Source organism: Trichosurus vulpecula, chromosome 2 (assembly GCF_011100635.1).
Source record: "Trichosurus vulpecula isolate mTriVul1 chromosome 2, mTriVul1.pri, whole genome shotgun sequence".
Taxonomy (NCBI): Eukaryota; Metazoa; Chordata; class Mammalia; order Diprotodontia; family Phalangeridae; genus Trichosurus; species Trichosurus vulpecula.
In genome coordinates, this window is record NC_050574.1 from 439,192,805 (window position 1) to 439,209,164 (window position 16,360).

Here is a 16,360-nt window from a genome sequence, read left to right on the forward strand (position 1 = left end):
CCATTTCTCAATTTATCCAATTGTTATCATCTAATCTCATGGTTCTCAACTTTGGGTGGGGGCACGACACAGTGATATTCTACATCTATCAGATGCACAAAATACAAGGTAATACACAATTCTAATATTGGGTCATGCTGCATCCCTCTTGATGACATTCTCCAATATGTGGCATTTGTTTTTGTTTTCATGCATTTTCAGCTACACCAGTAATGTCTTATTCATGAAACCACATCTTTGTGAAGCTGTTCTTTTGGTGATTGCTCTGATAAAAGCAAGTTTCATATGAAAATTGTCTTGGAACAGAAATGAGGACAGTTGTATCTAATCCTATTCCAAGATTTGAGAATCTGTGCAGTGCCCGACAAAAGCACACATCCCATTAGTATGTAACTGTAATTATTTAAGAATATATTTTTTTTATTTGTGTGTATTACTTTTCAAAAATTGCTACCAAATTGTTGGGACATAAGTGCTTATTACATTGTTTGGGCTCAACTACTTAAATGAAACCATTAAGCATTTTTTTTGGTCTAGCAGTGCCATGAAAAATTTACTGAGACACCCAGGGTACTGAGAATGGAGAAAGTTGGGGAATTTCTAGTCAAATCCATATCTCTCCATCTTTTCCACAAGAACAATATTAGATATTTTATCCAAAGCTTCCCTAAAATTTAAGTAAATTATATCTATAGCATTCCCTCAACTATTAATTTGGTAATCTAGTAAAAAAAAAAAGAAAAGGAAATGAGGTTAGTTTCACATGATTTGATCATGTTGAACCGATGCTGGCTCTTTGTAATCACTGTTTTGCTTTCTAGATTTTGCCAACCATTTCTTTAATAATACTTTCAATAATTTCTCTAGGATTCAAAATCAAGCATGCTGGCATATAGCTTGCAGACTCTGTTCTCTACTCTCTTTTGAAAATTGGGACATTTTCCCTTCTCAATCTTGTGGTATCCCTCTCATTTTCCATGATCTCTTAAGTATTACTAGGAGTGGCTCTGTATTCACTTCTACCGGTACTTTAGAGGCACTAGGAGCTAGTTCACCTGGGCTAGGTGACTTTTTGGTTATCAACTCTCAAACAGTTATTTTTGTACTATTTGTGTTATCCTTTTTAGTGTGAACTTTTTTTCTCTACTTTGCAGGGAAAAACAGAAACAAAATAAAACCTAAGCATCTCTGCCTAGTTTCTATTGTCAGTTATCATTGTGCCATTCACGTTAAACAATGGTCCTATTCTTTCTTTGATGTTCCATCTATCAATATAACTAAAAAAGTTCTTTTGTTGTCTTTGTCTTCTATACATGTCCCAGCTCATTCTGAGCTGTGACATTCTTAATATCCTTTCTAGATGGTTGTCCTACATACACTCTTCTGTTACCTGGTCTTGCTTCCATCTTTTGCACATTTCTTTTTAAAGATAAAGTTGAGTGGTGAGTTTTCTTTTTATCTACATCTGTCTCTTCATATCCATCTCTTTTTTGCCTCCTTACTTTCATTTGAATCTTTAGAATTTCATTCTTGAGCATCTCCCATCCTTCCTGGACTGATTTCCCCAAAATATTTTACTCCATGGGATCTCAACTATCTTTTTCCTGAACCTTTTGCAACATGTTTTCCCAAAATCTAGGGTACTTATCATCCTATGCCCAGGTTTCCTTCTTCCTCACAAACTCTGGGATAGGATTGTCAGTTCCCTTCAAGGTTCCTACTATTTCTACTTCAGCAACACATTTTTCCCTCTTACTGAGAATCAGATCCAGAATAGAAGTTCCCCTGGTTGGTTCTTCTGCTTTTTGGAGAGTGAAATCATCACTAAGACAAGTTGAAGAGTAGTTAGCTATTCTGCCTTTGGCAGAGAGAAAGTTCCAGCAAATGTCTGGATAATTGAAGCTCTTTGTATCACTACCATATCATGTCTCTGCACAAAGCTTTTGATTTATTTCCAAAACTCATCTATTTCCTCTTGTTGTCCCAGTGGTCTGTAGTCTACTCCAGTGACAAAATCACTTCTGTTTCTCCCTCCTTTGACCTTTATCCAAATACTCTCTATCATGCTTCCCTTTCCTATTTTTCCTCACATGAATATACCTTCTTATACAATGCAACCCCATGACCTCTCAACAACCTTTGACACTATTGATAACCTTCTCCTCCTTAATATTCTCTTCTCTCTAGGTTTTTAGGACAGCAGTCTCTCTTGGTTCTCCTCCTATCTATCTGACTGCTCCTTCTCCTCATGCAGATCACATCTTCTAACTGTAAGTGTCTCTCAGGCTTCTTCTGTCTTGGACCCTCTTTTCTTCGCTCTGTACACTGCTTCACTTGGTGATCTACTGGCTCCTATGGATTTAATTTTCATTTCTATGCCGATGGTTCTCATATTTACATATCGTACCCCAAGCTCTCTGCTGACCTCTATTCTAACATTTCCAGCTGTCTTTTCGATACCTCAAACTTGCTGTCCTGTGGACATCTTAAACTAAACAGTCCAGAACAAAACCCATTATCATTCCCCCTAAATATTCTCCCATTCTTACTTTCCCTTATTATCATAGAGGGCAACACCATCCTTCTAGTCCTTCAGGATCACAAACTACATGCTATCCTCTATCTTTCACTGTCTCTCATGGCCCATATTCAAGCTAGTGCCAATTTCACCTCAGCAACATCACTCATATATGCCCCCTTCTCTCCTCTGATACTGCCACCAACCTGGTGCTGGCCCTTATCACCTCATGCCCAGACCATTTCAATAATCTGCTGGTGGGTCTGCCTGCTTCAAGCGTATCTCCACTCTAATCTATTTTCCATTCAGCTACCTAAAGTACACATCTGACCATGTTACTCCCCTGCTTGATAAACTCCAGTGACTTCCCATTACCTCCATGATCAAATATAAAATACTCTGTTTGACATTCAAAGCCCTTCATAACCTAGTCCCTTCCCCCTTTTCCAGTCTTCTCATACCTTGCTCTCCTCCATGACTATATAGTCATTTTCAATCCAATGATACTGGCTTCCTTGTCATTCCTTGAATAGATACTCCATCTCTTGTCTCCAGGCATTTTTTCTGGCTTTCCTCCATGCCTGGAATGCCCTCACTCTTCAGCTCCATTTACTGACTTCCCCTGCTTCCTTTAAGTACCAATTAATATCCCATCTTTTACAGGAAATTTTTCCCAACTCCTCTTAATTCTAGTGCCTTATCTCTTTGAATTATTTCCTGTTTATCCTGTACATACCTTGCTTTGCATATATTTATTTGCTTGTTGTCTCTCCCATTGGATTGTAAGCTCCTTGAGAGGAAAGATTGTCTTTTGCCTTTCTTTGTATTTCTTTGTATCTTTTTTGCTTAGCACAGTTCTTGGCACACAGTAGGTGCTTAACAAGTATGTCTTGGTTGGCTGAGCTGTTCACTTCTCTATTTTTCTCTTATGCATCCCATAGGCACAAGGATGGGCAACAGTGAATAAAACACAACCTGTCCCAAGATGGTCTTCAGTTTCTTGTTCAAGACTTTATAATCATTGGCAAAACTTTTTTGGTTCCTTCTGGTAGTGTCATTATATCTAAAGGAATCTCCAAGAATCAGTAATTGTCATGCATGGAATCTGGGAGATTTTCTTTTATTTCTTGAATATCTACCCTCAGGAATACAAGAGGCATTTCTAGTGTTGTTATCAGGTTGGAAAATAACTGCCTAAGACTACTACTCTTTTACTCTTCTTTCTCTTCTTCCCCTTAGTGGATGTGGATCTGAGCTTCTTTTATGGCATTCTTGGGAGAACAAGCAGCTTCTTTCTCTGCAGAGCATTCAGATTTCTCTTTTTTAAGAACAGCCTTGAATGTGTTTTTAAGCTTTAGTTGTACAGCTGTCCTCTTCCCCCTTTCCCCTCTGCGTGACGGTCTTCCATGCTACATTATCCTTACAAAGGTCATCTTCCCTCCTCCTCCAACTTGGATCATTTTTTCCCTCATTGGAGCCTTTTATGTTCTTCCTTTATGATCCTCTCATTCTTCCTAATGACCTGGGGTGCAGAGAGGCATTCTTCAAATCCCTTTACCTCCTTTAGGAGAGAAATCAGCCCATCCTTGCAACATAGATAACAGTTACTCAACTGTGGCAGAAATACAAACATAACACCCTACATGTAGGTCACACACAATTTCCCCTGTTCAACATACTGGTTGAGAATTTAAAACCATACATCTTCAAATTACTCATGGATATTTATACTTCACACCTAATCACATGGATAAAACTTTTTTTAAAAGTCATTTACAACTTCTTAATAATTAACCCTCTCAAATTCTTTTCTTTTGTCTCAACAATAACTTCATAGCCACAGCCAGTCACCTCCCCTTTTGTCTATTTTTTGTTTCACTTATTTACCCCAACCACCAATCCACTTTTTCAATTTGCTTAACTCACACATTAACCCCTAGAGCAAGGTCACATTCTAAGTGCCATGAGTATGCCAAGCTTGAAGTTCCTTCTTGGACAATGCTCAAGTTAACACTGATCCTTTAAGGTGACCCCCTTTGTGATTGATGATACTTCCTCTGATCTGCTCAGAGGCCACTTCCTCTGTGATACTTTCTCTGATCCCTTCCCCTCCCACTCCAGCTCCTAGTGATCTCTTTGTCTTCAAATTAACTTGAATTATGCTGATCTGTATATATTATATCTGAGTAAAGGTTAGGGATTATTTCATTTTTCTCTTTGCATCCATGGAACCAGTGGTAGGCTGATAAATTTTTAACAACTTTTTGGAGAGAAAAAAATATACACACATAACACACTTTTAAGTTTAATTTGCACTATTAACATTTTCTCCACCACTTTCTTAAATCTAGAATAGATAATCAACAAAATAGTAAGTTGTGCTCCAATTTGTAACATTTGCTGATTTTTGAGATATGAATGTGCACACCGACAATTTAACAATTAAAAAAAATCTAGCACAACCATGCCTGGAACCCAGAAGAGTGTTTTACCAGAGAAGACACTTCTGTTGTCTTTCAGTCATTTTAGTTGTGTCCAATGCTTTGTTACCTCATTTTGGGTTTTCTTGGTAAAGATACTGGAGTGGTTTACTATTTCCTTCTCCAGTTCATTTAATAGATTAGGAAACTGAGGCAAACAGGGTTAAGTGACTTGCTCAGGGTCACATAGTTAGCATTTGAGGCTAACTCAGGTCTTCCTGACTCCTGGCCTGGTATTCTATCCACTGCAACACCCAGCTGACCATAGAAGACAATTCGTAAATATTTATTGAATTTAATTTTTAAAATGATTTTTATAAATGCATTTTTGGAACATAAACTGTCCATAAGTTGGGGAAAGGCTACACCGAGTCTTCACAAATACAGTACTGCAATCCTTATCAGTAGGTTGCTCATAGCATCCTGGAATGCCTAGTCAGGGCTTTTATTTATATGACACTGACTGCTCTAGAAGTGTCTTAAAAGGCACCGTCCAATAGCATTAAGAACCCACAGAAACACTTGCAACTCGTGCTTTCCCCATAACCCCACCCCTCTGATTGCCAGAAAGGTATAAAATGGTGAGAGAAAGAATCATAGGAACTAATGGGGATGCCCATCAGTTGGGGAATGGCTAACAAAGTGTGGTATATGATCATGATGGAATACTACTGTGATATAAGACATGATGGGCTCGATGATCTTAAGAAAACATGGAAAGACTTGCATGAAATAATGAAGAGCAAAATGAGCAGAGACAAGAGAACACTGTATACAGTAACAGCAATATTATTTTAAGAATGACTTTGAGAGACTAAGTCATTTTGACTGTTATAAACGCCCACATTAACTACAAAGGAGCTATAAGGGAAGATGCTGTCTGCATCAGATATTTACTAGCTGTGGTAACCCTAGAAGTATGCATAGAATGATTTCTCATATACACATATTTCTGTCTAATGGTGGCCATCTCCAGGGCAGGAGTGTGGGGGTAGGTAAGAAAAAAAGGAAAAAAAAACTTGCGTAACTTTATTGCATATTTAAAAGGAATGGCAAGTTATGCATAAGAGATTTGCAGTTTCATGCACAATAATTTTTTTCTATTCTACTATTTTATAGAAATGATTGTTTTATTTCTTAAGTTCAGAATAAAATAAATAAAATTTAAAAAATTACAGGGGCAGCTACATGATGCAGTAGATAGAGTGCTGAGTCAGGAAGACTCATTTTCCTGATTTCAAATTCAGCCTCAGACACTTGTTAGTTGTGTGACCCTGGGCAAGTCACTTAACCCTGTTTGCCTCAGTTTCCTCATCTGTCAAATGAGCTGGAAAAGGAAATGGTAAACCACTCCAGTATTTTTGCCAAGAAAACCCCAAATGGGGTCACCAAGAGTTGGACATGACTGAAACAACTGAACAATAACACTGTGTTCTAGGTTTAAATTATGTCTCAGATGCTGGACAAGTAACTTTTCCTTTCTGTTCCTGTTTCCTTATCTATAAAATCATGATAATAATAGCACCTCCCTCACGGAGTTGTTGTGAGCATCAATTGAGACAGCATTTATAAATCTTTGTAACCTTAAAGCACTATGTTAATGTGAGTTATTATTATTCGTCCTGTTCTTGCTTTTTTCAATGTAGTATTCAGACAGAAATGGTCCTGGGATAAGGTGCTATCCACATACATACATACACACATACATACACACATACACATTTGTATATCAGTTATGTATGTATATCATATATACCTATCATATATCTATATATGGCATATATAAGTGTGTGAGTTAGGTGGCACAGTGGATAGAGAGCCAGGCCTGGAGTCAGGAAGACTCCTCTTCCTGAGTTCAAATCTGGCCTCAGATATTTTCTAGCTGTGTAACCCCAGGCAAGTCACTTAACCCTGTTTATCTCACTTTTCTCATCTGTGAAATGACCTGGAGAAGGAAATGGCCAAGAAAACCCCAAATGGGGTCATGAAGCATTGGATATGAAACCATTGAACAACAACTATATATCTTTTATATATAATATCATATTTAATATAATAAATAATTAACTAAATAACAAATAAATAGTATAATACAGATGGACAATATAACTCCTTTTGGTAAATGCTAATTTTTGTAATAAAATAAAAGCATTGGGACATAAGCTCATCTTTTGAAGTCTCTCTAAATCATCTGCAGAATAATTATAGTAGTAGATAGCATGATGACATGTACTCAGTATTCATCCTATTGCTCCATGGTTTTGATTTCTTTCACCAGTTCTCAAGGTTTTGAAAGCTTCTCATGCCACATAGATTAGAGGTTATGCATATTTCTTACACCAACATCTATTTGAAAGGGCTGTTTTTAGGTTTTTGTGATTTGATGGTTTTTTTCTGGGTCATTGTAGGCAATGGTTTCTTCTCTGTGATATCGCTCCATTTGCTGCACAGCTTATTTATTGAATTCTCTAGGATTACTTGAGGCCTCTGTGGTATAGAGATTTATTGTCTATTAGTTTATGAACAAATGAGCTTATCAGTACTATTATACTTATTGCTACTGTGGTCATTATTATGAAGAATGATAGTATTAACACACTCTATGGGGTTGAAGAAGGTAAGCGTACTGCATCTTTGCAGCTAATCACAAATGACTGCCACAATTCGTACTTCCTCTTTGCCAGCCCAACACTCACTGATGGTCATTTCAGGAAAGATTGATGGGTAAATATGACTGAGCATGCTTGTTAGAATGCTTGTTCCTCTCCAGGGGTGAGGAAGGGAATGCCATGTTAGGACCCAACCCCATCTTCCTAGTTTCCATTTGTTAAGATCCTTGGAAGAGCAGGTAGCAGGTTTCCAGAATCCCCATCCCAAGGATTTCAAGGTCTCTAGATGGCAACACACATATCTTCATGTAGAAAAATGTAAGGAAACCGGTTATCATAAGTGCCTTCATTCTAAGATCCCTAGATACTTTGAGCTTTGGACACTGGGGAATGTCCCTAAGAAGAGAGACATCATACATATTAATGGTATGACTTCCAGTCTGATGTCAATCAGGGTTGATTTTCTATGGACTAGGTCCCCCCTTCTTTTTCTACTTCCTAATAGAATATTTCTGAATCTGGGTTTGCATCAGCAGCAACTTTTTTTACAGGGTAGTTAGTGACTTCACCTAACAGCTATATATAACCCTTGAAATGGGTGAGCATTAACAATGGAAACTACTTTATCTTTCCATTCACTATTAAAATAGACTTTTTTGGGGCCAATCAGTGAATATGAGTAATACAATTCAAGACTCCAAATTTCAATATAGTCACATTGAGCAAGACTTATGTCAGAAGCTATCAGAATAAATAGCATCGGAAACATTTCCTCAAGTTGCCAAAACCCCAGAGTCACAGAACTGTTGGAACAATGCACGCTAGAACTCTCATTTCTGATTTCCAATTCTTCTGCAAATAATCTTATTGGGCTATTGCTGGGCTTCGAATACCAGGAACAATAAATCAAATTCTAAAAGAGAATTGTTTTCTGAAACAGAAAAAAATCTCCAAAATATCAACTCCTGAAATCTTTCCTTGTTTTAAAATAAAGAAAGTCCCCAACCTCAATTATGGTATGAATTACTTGGTCTTTTCATATTCTCCTTGTAATTTGTACGTCTATGTCCACAAAGTTGGTAAGGGTAGGTTTTCTCAGTTAAAATTTTGTTCTGCTTTTTAGTCTGCTTGACAGAAAAAAAGTTCACATTTTTAACCACCATCTTTCTTCATTTTTTAATTTAAAGTTTACATGCCACACTTCCATTTTAGAATAATAGTGCCATGGGTCAGAGTAAAATTTTTTGTTTTGTTTTGTTTTTAGGGGTTGGGGTTAGGCCAAGGCTTGCAAGAAAGATTTTAACCATCAAATGTAAAGAGAAGATTTTACCAAACACTGCAATCGGGTAAGGGTGCTAAAACCTTTTCTCAAAAACTTGTCAGAACTTGGTAGGAAATAGACTCCAAAAGGGAAGAGTTTCAAAGTACAAGCACTGTGGAAGTAGTATGGCAGGATAGATAGAGGACTGACCCTGGAATTGGGAAGACCCAGATTGATGTCTTGACTCTGACATGAACTAGTGATGAGATATTAGCAAGTTTTAAACGTCTCAGTGTCCAGAAAATTTTTTAAAGCTTTATGTTTTAGAGCAGTTGTCCATCTGTGGTAATTGTGAAAGTTTCCACACTGGAATGAATGCTTTCTGAAAGAGACTTTTTAAAGGCAAGTTGCATTTCTGTGATGTTTCATGTTTTTCAGAAAATAATTTATTTTTAGAATTTGAGTTATTGTTTCTGGTGTTTAAATCCCAGAGTTAGCCCAACAAGATTATTTGTAGAAGAATTAGAAATCAGAAGTTATACTTCTAGGATGTTTAAACCTATAAATTATAGATATGCTATCCATCTGTTTCAGTGGAGGGGAGGAATTTTCCACAGTGAGGGACTTACGACAGTCCAAATTGTGCCCCCCCCCCCACCGAAAAAAAGGCAATGGGGAAAAACAAAACAAAACATTGAGAAGGGTTTTCCCCATTCATGGAATCTCTCCAACTCGGCACTCTTTTGGATAAGCAAATGCTTGTTCCAGAATGTAAATCCCATCTGGTGCTGGAAGCCTGGGTTACCTGACGTGGGTGTACTGTCTGTGACAATAAAATAAACCCTGACACCTGTCAACCCTTGGCTCTGAGCCCCACTGAGCCAGAGGCACAGGAACAGGGCGGGAGTATGTGAGTAGTGAAGGGCAAGCCCACTCCCCGGAAAGGCAACCCCTGGGGATGTTCAGTAAAGTTGGCACCTTAAGGGATACTCTCAGTCAAATCTTCCCCCAAATACTGATGTGGGAACTCTGTGTGTGTGTGTGTGTGTGTGTGTGTGTGTGTGTGTGTGTGTGTGTCTGTATGCAGCATGCAGTATGCATGGCCAACTGATGTTTCCCTCCCCTGAGGCCCCTCATAGGTTTCAAAAGGATTCCCTCTCTTTGTCTTCTATGGAAATCAAATATAGAAGTTCATGGCTGCTGACCTGACGGGTAAGCAGTGGGTACTACTAGCTGGAATGTTGCCACTGGCAGGGGTAGACAGGAAAATAGGAATGTTCTTAATGCACTCCCAAAGAAAACCATTGGTGGACAGAAGAGTGGCTGTATTTTTACCCTCTCCCTTCATGCTGCCAGGAGTCTTTAAATAGAACCTCTAGGGACTTGTATGGAATAATTCATATTAAAACCCAAGAAGTGGCAAAGGAGGAGGGTGTTGTTTTTTTCCTGGTAGAGCTGGAAGGAAAAAGCTCATTTTTAATTCAGCTGTGTTAAATTTTCTCCTTTTGGGCTTTTTAATGGACTTTAGCTAATTCAGTAAAGAGTATTGAAGCCCCCAGGAAAAGAAAAGGAAAGGGTAACAGCCCCAAAGATTACATTTCCATTCAGAGGATATTAGCTATACCATTTATGAAAGCAGCACAGTGGGCTGTGTGAGACTCTGAAACGGGAAAATCTAATTCAGATGTCCAGTTCTTTCCATTTGCATCTTATAAACCAAACAGTTGCTTTGTTATAAAACAAGCACAAAGTCTCCATTCTCAAGGCCCCATGGACTTTCAGCTTGCTTCATGCTAAGGTCTATTCCTGATTTCTCTTCACCAGATTGACTTAGTGATGACAATCCAGTTTGTTGATGAGAATAAGAGCCATCCATATCTCTCTTTATACGGTAAAGGTAAAGGTAAAGAGGAAAAATGGGCAGTCATTTTGGTTTAGTGGAAAGAACATGAGATTTGTGGAAAGAGGACCTGGATTTGAAAACTAGCTCTGCTCCTTACTACCAGAGGCACGTTAAGTAAGTCAATTGACCTGCCTGGGTCTCAGTTTCTTCATCCGTAAAATGGAGGGTTTGGAATAGAAGATCCTTACAGCTCTAGATCTCTGACCCTGGATCCTATTTGACACAGGGAACTTTAGTTTCTGTTCCTTCAAACTTCCCCTAAAAATAAGAAAACTGCTATTTTTACAAAGTTAACCCCATTAATGTCCATTGCACCAAAAGTGAATGTTACAAAATTATAAAGAATAGGCATGGCCCCAAAGAAGAAAAATGAGGAAACAGCCCCATCTCACTCCTTTGCAAAGGTGGGTGATCCAAGACATTGCATGTTCACAATGCACTGAACAACTTTGCTGATTTTTTCTCTCCTTTTTTAAAATATCCTCTATGTGATATGACTCTCTGAGAGTGGAGAGGGCCAGGGATACTGGGAGAAAATCTAGTGATATGAAAAAACAAAAGACATCAGTAAAAATGTATTTAAAGAAAAACACCCCTTTATTCCCACCCAACTCCCACCTCAGCACTTGGATAGAAATGTGTTCTGCATTCGCATTGTTATGGCTAACCTTGACCAATCCAGGGCCTCAGTATTAACTCCAGTTTGCTTGTCCTAATGGTCAGCAGAGCCACAATGCTTCTCATGCTTAGAAGGAGGTTCAAACTTGGATTTCTAAGAGCCCCCGAAGTGTATCGTCCAAACAGTGATTGATGCCAGAATAACATATATAGACTAATACAGAGACAGAAAAATCTTTTTAGTGGCTTTCTGCAGAATGAGCTGCACCTAAGCTATCTTGAAAACAAGTGGGAGCCCAAGGTATATCTTTGTTTTTGCTTGAATACACTTATTTGTTACAAGTGAGGGCTTTTGGACGGTGTTGGGGGAGGAGTGACAGAAAGATTGAAGTGGTAATGGTGATATTCCTTGCCTCCCCCCAAAAAGAAAAGAAACATATGAACATTAATGAAGCATGACAAAAACTATGACGAGGGCAGAAGAAAAGAGACGTAAATAAGGCAGTATTAGAGTTACTATGTTAAATTTAATATATATATATATATTTAAATTAGCTGTATGTTATAGAGTTTTGCATCACACATAATCCTCTTTTCCTGTTCTTTGTATAAAAAATGCTTATGTTTGTTGATGTATGTCAAATTCATAATTAAAAAAAGAAAAACAAGTGAAGTAAAGAGGATTCACAATAGAAGGGGCTCAGTTGAAGGAGTAATGGAAGAGGGAGGGAAAGAAGTAAAGAGAAGCAGTATCTTTACACACACAGAGATAAGGACAGAGAGGGAGACAGAGACAGACAGAGAGTGAGACAGACAGACAGAGAGAGAGACAGACAGAGACAGACAGAAACAAAGAAAGAGGGAGAGAGACAGAGAGTGAGACAGACAGAGAGGGAGACAGACAGGCAGAAACGAAGATAGGGAGAGAGAAAGAGACAGACAGACAGTGATTAACAGACAGACAGAGTGAGACAGAGACAGATAGACAGAAACAAAGATAGGAAGAGAGAGACAGACAGACAGAGATTAACAGACAGTGAGACAGAGACATATAGACAGAAACAGACAAAGATAGGGGGAGAGACAGAGACAGACAGACAGTGAGACAGAGACAGACAGACAGAAATGCCAGGATTACATGGAGAGGAGGAGATTCCAGAGGAAAGACATATGTAGGAAGGTCAGAGACATGGCAGTGCCAAGGGTGCCCAGATTCTTTTTACAATTAGATTATGTAAAAGAAAGAGGGGTGAATATATAGCCTGCCATCTGTTCAAAGGCTTACAACCTTTCTTTTATTGTTCGGGTAACTTGGTGAGGTGGGGCATCAGAGGGATTCCAAACATACCATCCTAGAGAAATTTTAATATGTTCCACACTGTCATACATAAAAAGGAAATAACAGCTGATCATGTCTAGGATTGTCAACAGTAAGCACCCCCCCACATCCCTATTTCCCCTTTCCCTTATATGTACTGACCCCCTTCTACCCCCTAATGTAGGCAGTTAGTTTTAGGGAACTGATGCAAGCCCACTGCCATGGGGAGAAATGGGAGGGCTCATCTGGCTAACAGCTAGGTCTGGTCTAGGAATTGTTATGAATTAGGGCCCCTTGGGAAGTTATAAGCATTTTAAACCCACTGAAATTGATTATCTCCTGATAAGCACCAGTTCAGTGGACCCTGGTGATTCCGTGTTTTGGGATGCTTACAAATAACCTAATCAGCTATAGAGAACATGAGATGAGATGAGTTGATTTGAAAGCAGCACTGTGTGTGGCTCTGAGGGAGACCTGGGTTTTGGGAACAACCTCCTGCTTCCAATTCCCAGGGACCTTTTGAATTCAGGCCAGGCCCAGAGGTCATATGTTTTGACCTTGGGGGTGGGACTGGTGGTGGGAGATAGTAACTGCATCTCTCTCCATGAATGATTCTAGTTGAATGATTCATCTAGTGCCACTGATGTCAGCCTCAGAGAAGGTGACTCATATCCATCCCAGATAGAGAAAGAGTGTGGTTGTTTTCAAGATCTTGGTGGGGGGGGGGGCAGGGCGGGGGGTGTGAGGGTGGGAAGAGAAAAAGGACAAGTTGGTATTCTCCCAGATTTCTTTCAACCCTTCTGAAAACCTCTGGGTTAGATTAGTTGTGAAAATGATGAATACCCCAGGATCAACTGATAGGTGTCAGAAAGGACGGACTACAGGTAAGAAGAAAGATAATTACTATGTTAGAATGATTAGGGATCTTCATGCGCATAGGAACATGCCTTATCATAGTAGGCAAGGTATTGCTCAATCCTCCATTTCCAAGGGTCATCTCCTCATCATAGAGCAGAAATCTAACTGGTGCCATTGCAGAAGGGAAAATAGAGCTGTAATATTCTAAGGCAGTTATAAGCATCTAAACTTCTGAAAATACCCTTGTTGAAAACATTCTGCAAAATACAGTGAATACACTCAGTGAAAGTCATCACATTTTTCAGATCAAGTAACTGAATGAGTTGGAAACAGTATTATTGAAAATTGCCTTATGGGTTCTTGGCAGTGACTTTTAAACTTGAATTACAAATGAGAGTTAAACAGGCATGTTTCCATCCCTGAATACATTACACACTCCATACTCATGGATTTAAGCCTCTGCCTGTGCCCTTTACCTGTACCAACAGTATTTGTGAGCAAATCATGCAAAATTGATCTGGATGAGGGTTTCACAAAAATAGTCAAGAGCTAATTAGATGTCACAGTCAGTAATGATTTTTTTGTTTGTTTTTGGTTAAGAATCACCATGTAATTTTAAGGCAATGGAATTCATAATTTCTTTTATGGTGATTCTATAATATCGACTATCTTCCCTCCACATCCCCAGCATTCCAAAGTACCTGCATCAAAAGCCAGATGTGTATTTCAATGTATTTGTTCAGGTTATTAGAAAATTTCCCAATAAGCCTATATTTTTAAAGGACAAGGAGTAAGCATCACTCTAAAACATATATTCAACCTTTCTAGGCTATGTACTTCTGAGGCAGGAGATCATTTTAACATGTAAGATGGGGGTTAACTCAGTCATCTGGTATTTAAAAGTTGGTTTCAATAGTCTCTACGGAAGCTCTATATCAATATGGACTTCACTTTAATGACACCCGCACATTGTGCATGTTTTGGGTAGTTAAGGATTTATAAATGCACCTGGTATTCCATACACATCCTTTGGAAGAGTTCGTCACTATTAGATTCCTTTTTGTCATTCAAACAGTGTAAAGTTATAAATGAAAACCAAAATAAACAATGGAACTAACCATTCTCATCATGAACGATGGATTCTCCAAAATTCCAGCCTCACTGAGTGACTGTCTTTCACTTACCTGAATTGTAGTAACATAGGGACTTGTTTTTTTAAATTAAGTTTTATTGTGGTTCACCCACTACAATGAGCCCCAGTCCCGCTCTCCTCTGACACATTAACATTCTGTTCACAGTCAACCACTTCTTTTTACCCAAACAAGAAAAGAGTTACACTCACGCTTCCTACAGGGACAATCCCATCTAAAGAGAAAACTTTTCTGCCGGAAAACAATGCTTTCAGGAAATTGAAAAAAAAAAAAACTCTCATATTCCCAAGAAAGTGTTTGGGAGTTTGCCCTTAGCGTTTCTGACTCTGGTGCTGGGTCTAAGCATCCTTGCATAGCTATTCCTTGGACCTCCCCATTGTGTTAATTGTCCCCCCCTCAGGAGTAAGCCGACTACTAAATATAACCAGCACTCAGGGATATAGCCAAGACCGGCACTAGGAATTTCCTGGGTGTTTTTATGCAATTGGAACTATACACTAATCCATACCCAACTCTAAGGAGCGCTGTGCCCTTCCCAGCAAAGTATCCCAAATCAGAATCAGTAAATGTGCAGATTCCTAGTGTTCCTACAAAGCATGACACACAAAGCTAGAAATAAATATTGCCTATTGTTTGAAATTATTCTAAGCACTCCAGCAGATGACTGGCGAGAGATCAGCAGCATACATAAGTAGAAAACAAAGTAAACAGCTCTCTTAAGCTAGCAGGACTTGGGTCTTGCATTAATAGTGCCCTCATTGTAATGGGGTAAAGGCAGTGCGGAAGATGCCTATGAATTAATACTGGAGGAGTGGTGCCTTCTATAGTCCTTTCAACTGATCACATGGTAAGAACCATTACAACATTGCATATTAAAATATAGACAGTTTTCGAATGAAATGTCTTTAAATCCACAGAATAAAAACTGTGCTTGCTTTTTAGAGTTAAGGAACACTTAGTGTGTCTTCCCTTGATCTATCTGTCACAGACTTCAAAGGCACTGCAATTTAAGAAAACTCGAATACTGAAGTGCTTCAAATGAATAAAAATTAAAGGAATGCAAATTTAAATGGTATTTAAAGACCATGTGTTTATTTAAGAATGATGAAATGCTCAGTTTGGAAATAAGTAACTTGCTATGAAAGTAGTAAGCTCTTGTTTTCCTGCTTACCTTGGGGAAAATGCAGGGCTCGTTTCTTCTCAGACTTTTCTGAGAGCTAGAAAGAGGTCCTGTTACTTCCAAATGCTTTTGTTCTTCTGTCCCTCTGTCACATGGCTTTCCTTTTATATTTGCAACACACAAAAGTTAGGGCTGTTGTTTAAGCCAGGCGGGGGGGGGGGTGTCTAGAGGAGAGAGAGAGAGAGAGAGAGAGAGAGAGAGAGAGAGAGAGAGAGAGAGAGAGGGAGGGAGGGAGGGAGGGAGGGAGAGGGAGAGAGAGAGGGAGGGAGAGAGAGAGCAAGGGAGGCAGAGAATGTCAAATGGAAAAGTGCCATTGCAGTCATATATCAATCAGGCTCACGGCAGCAGCAGCTCCCTGGCAAAGGGAAACTCTACAGAAACGGGAAAGCTCTCGTTATCAAGAGAAATCACTGTACACTAGTCTAGCACTCTTTCTGCAGGAGCATCTTATTGCAGAACCAAAA

General features: G+C 38.9%; 1 protein-coding gene across 1 annotated transcript in view; it reads right to left on the reverse strand.

Moving 5' to 3' along the window:
• Positions 1–15,951, reverse strand: part of LOC118840002 (norrin cystine knot growth factor NDP) — a 55,103-nt gene extending 39,152 nt beyond the window's left edge. The window contains exon 1 of the mRNA XM_036747514.1: positions 15,888–15,951. The gene's annotated coding sequence lies outside the window, so the exon portion shown is untranslated. The remainder of the gene's footprint in view (positions 1–15,887) is intronic.
• Positions 15,952–16,360: the final 409 nt, after the last annotated feature.